The sequence below is a fragment of the Buceros rhinoceros genome, unplaced genomic scaffold (assembly GCF_000710305.1).
Source record: "Buceros rhinoceros silvestris isolate BGI_N320 unplaced genomic scaffold, ASM71030v1 scaffold14683, whole genome shotgun sequence".
Taxonomy (NCBI): domain Eukaryota; kingdom Metazoa; phylum Chordata; class Aves; order Bucerotiformes; family Bucerotidae; genus Buceros; species Buceros rhinoceros.
This window is the reverse complement of record NW_010401922.1, coordinates 2,934-7,050: the sequence shown is the minus strand read 5'-3', so window position 1 is coordinate 7,050 and position 4,117 is coordinate 2,934. Positions and strand designations below refer to the sequence as shown.

The 4,117-nt window shown below is 43.4% G+C and overlaps 1 protein-coding gene across 1 annotated transcript in view; it reads right to left on the bottom strand.

Moving 5' to 3' along the window:
* Positions 1-4,117, bottom strand: part of ULK2 (unc-51 like autophagy activating kinase 2) — a gene marked incomplete at its 3' end in the record, with an annotated part of 30,913 nt that overhangs the window by 24,416 nt on the left and 2,380 nt on the right. The window lies entirely within an intron of this gene.

The following is a 4,117-nucleotide window of genomic DNA, read 5'->3' as shown; positions in this document are numbered from 1 at the left end:
TGAACCAGGATCGGAACACAAACTAGAGCACCTAGGCACAGCGGGGAAGTGAAGGACTGTGTAGTGACTCCAGCTCCTTGGTTCTGTGGGCCAAACCACATCCCAACTGGCTGTCCCTCACCTTCAACACCTACACTGGCGTCACTCCTTGCAGTTCAGTGCTGTTGTCACCAACCTCCCGGTTAGCACCAGCTGCCAGGTCGTATTTCAAAACCTTACAGTTTCTGCAGGGCAGGATTTTTCTTTGTACCTGAACAGCGTGTTTTCATATGCCTATTTCCACACACGGGGAGGATGGACATTGACAAAGGCCTGAGTCATGGAGCTGAGGGAAAAGAGGAAGATACTGAGACATGCTCTTTCAAAAGACGACAGCTCAGAAAGAGCTATGATGAGAGTATGGAGGCAATCAAAGCTCTGAGACACCAGGATCAAGAGCACACACCAAAACGCTCAAGGCAAATGCCTCAAGAAACATATGCAATGCTGCCAGACCAACGGGAGCCCTTGGGCAAACCAAACAGCAACGTTTGGTTCCCACTGGTGAAACAATGGGTACAGATAAACGTAGTTCCTGCCATGAGCACCCCCAGTAAGAACTCAGGGCTGCTGTGTATCAGCGAAGGCCGAGGTGTGGGTACCAGAAGGACACGGGCTTTGCTCCTGCCAGCTCGCACTGCTTTCAAGGACAGCAGAAGCAGCTGCAGATACTTTGTCTGCTCTGTACCAACAAGAAACAGTTTATGTTCAGATGCTGTTTCTCCAATAACACACTAGAAATTAGTTCTCCCTAAACTACTGTTCAAACACCAAATTTCAGCCTCCATACAGTGAAGACGTTAATTCATTCTTCTCAAACGCTATCTCCAAGCTGCATTACAGCCTTTCACTCTGACGGTTGACAGTCTAAAGAGGTTTTGAATTAAATTATTTGCTAAAACAGGCACTGTCTGGCACTGTGTAAGAGATTAGTTCTACTCAGCACACACTTGGGATCATGAACTGCACAAAACTGTAAATTCATGTCCTAAATATAGTACATTCCAAATAACTTACTGATACCTTCATACTTCAGTATAAAACTTTATTCAAGGACCTCAATGTACTTCACGCTGGTGAGCTCAAGGTTATTTTAGACTGCTTTTGCTTTTGAAAAACAGTGGGCTCCATTTCCCCAGTTAACAGGATCCAAGATTGACCTTCTTTTGGAAGAGGAAAGACATCCCACAGCACCACCATGGAAAAAGCGCTGCATTCTTACACCATTTTAGAAATTCGGGGGGTTTATTCTTGAGTGAAAGACTACCAAACTCTTGCATGAGAAGGTAAGTAAAAAATGCCTCAGCAGGTTACATCTTGCTATCCATCTATTAAATTCCAGGTTTTTTAAAGCATTGCATTTCATGAAAAAACTAATTCCATGTTTAGAGGTGAGCTGCATATGTTTATTTTCAGAGCCCTACTACTGCAAAACATCTGCCTCTCGCGGATGTAGAGTTCTCATTGAAGTATCTCCACAAATGCCTTCAGCCTCAAGACCGCTGGTCCTCACACCCTGCCGAGGCGTGGAGATGCCCGGCCTTTGGAGAAGGCACAAACCCCACTGGTATGCTCTGCTTCCACAAAACGCTTTATTGCGGATCAAAGCTGCCTGTGCTGCGTGTAACCACCTTACGGAAACCAAGGGCAATTATCGTGCTGGCACCAGAACAAAAGGTTTTTCAGCCAAGCAGTGCCCATACAACAGTAACGGCACGCCGGCTCGCTCGGGTGTGTCTCCAGATGAACGGGCACTCTCAGTGATTTAACCCGGCGGACTCTCCACGTATGAAGTAACATACCAAAATGGGATTCATGGGAGCTGGAGCAACAGCAAGTGAGAAGGTTTTAAAATGTTCGTATGCTATCAGCAGAATGGCTCACAAGTTCTCCTTGGACCTAATTAAAACCTTAATGAGTTACATATCTTTGTCACAGCAACTTGTGTGACTGGTCACAGATCGTGCCACAGGAACACAAAGAGCAGGAACCCACCTGTGGTGAAACCCACTCCGAATGAAGCCTTTTGCAGTATGCAAAACAATAACTACCCTTTTGCTCTCAAAAGATCTATTCCAAATTGCTAAGCAGGGATACAGCTTTAATCTCAAAGTACTGCCATTAAGTACAAATAATTTCATTTCATATTATGAGATGCAAAAACATTTATTCTTCCTTGTGATTAATTTACGCTTTTTTCAGTTAGTTTTGCTACTTACATTGAACATCATCTTTTCTATCTGAAAAGTTGGTACAACAATCAGTTCTTGGACTACTCAGCTAAACAGTCTGCCAAACAGTGCAGCTGAAACATGAGGATTTTCTTATTTCAAACTGTCTAAGGTTAAGAAAAACTTCAGACCAACGGAACTATAAAAATAAAACAGACTCCCAGTCACACCGAGAACCTCCCACTGTGACAGAGACTCCACTGGCTCCAGCACTGAGGACAAAAAAAAAATAGCTTCTGTAACTTAAAAACTGCTTGAAATCCTAAAGTCTTATCTGCTGGACGGTATCACCATGTTCACCACACTATGGCAAACCCAGGGGCAGCACATGCTGGAACATGAAACACTGAAGAAAATCAGTAGGTGTAGCAGCCTACTAGCCACGTGAATGCCTCACATAGTGTTCGTTCCTGCTGGGTTATAAATTAATGTAATCATACAAGTTAATGATGTATGTCACTATTTCACAAACATAGCCCTGCGCAGAAAGGGAAAAGCTTATTTGTGCAAGTGTCACATTCTTTAGACCATATTTTGCAAAGCAGTTTCTTCTGCAGAAGTTGCATCATACTGCCAAGCTTTATGTTTTGCCATGAATGTACTTGAAATGTATCCAAGGTATGAGACACAGGTTTTTCCCCTCTCCTTGCTTTAACTGCTCATTTTATTTACATGCAAGAGTCATGACAAGCAGCATCATCCGCTTCTCAAATGGAGAGTACAGGACTGATCGTTCCAGAAGTCCTGTCACTCTAAGGGCACCCCTTCCTGTGCCAGAGCAGAAAAGCATTAAAGTTTTGTTTTTAAATAACCTTTAGGAAAAGAAACCATAGGCGAGTGTACGTCTCTGTCCTCTCTTCCCCTGCGGATGTTCCATACATGTATCAAAAGAAACAAGAGCCTCTCCAAGGCTTAGAAGATACACTGTGTGAAATCATCAAAACACGTATCTAGAACTACCCCCAGGTTGAGCTGCAAAGCTTAGTAAGGAATCTTCATATATCAGCAACTGTAAATGATAAATCTGAAATTCAGCTGCTTACTCACACACCAACGCCTGCAGTCAACAATTCCAGTTTCTTTTAAGATGTCTGGATATACTAAATTTAGGATGCAGAGAGATTATTTCCACTTAGCTGTACTCAGGAAAAGCTGGTCTCTTCCAGAAGCACAAGAGACTCTGCTTTCCCTCTCAGAGCACCTATTATCATTCACAATGCAGAGTTCTGAAGTCAACACCCAGGAGGGAAAAGTCTACACATCCAAATAGGAAGTTTGGATGCACAGTCTGTTGTTACAGGAACATCATCGCTTTGTGCCAAAAGCCAACAGAAGTCAGTCCACGTCCCGTAGCGCTACACACAACAAACCCTGAGCCTACCTAGCGTGTGTCACGGGAACACGGATTTCTATAGCTACAGAGATGCTCACCTACACATAAGCTGAAAACCTTTTAGGATGCAAATGTGCCAAGACAGAAAACATTGGAGAACGTCAAGATGTCTGTTCAGCATTGCTCTAACTATGCAGTGCCCCAAGGGCTGCTCTTAATAATTTTTTTCATAAATGTAACTCTGTATTTAAGATTAGAACTGAGCCCAGGAGATAAACGTCTAGTTCTTACTGAAGCAGAACAAATGGCTGTATAACCTACATCATGTCACTCTTGGCTTTACTCAACACTTGCAGGCCTTAGGATACAACACCCGTCCTTCCTACCAAAGCAGGATACACCACCCTAGGTAGGCTAGAAAAGGAATCCTTCACTTTATCAGGAAGAATCCTGGGAATAAAAAGCAGGAGACAATCTGAAGCAATTTTGCACTTATTTCTCCTACTTGAAAAGC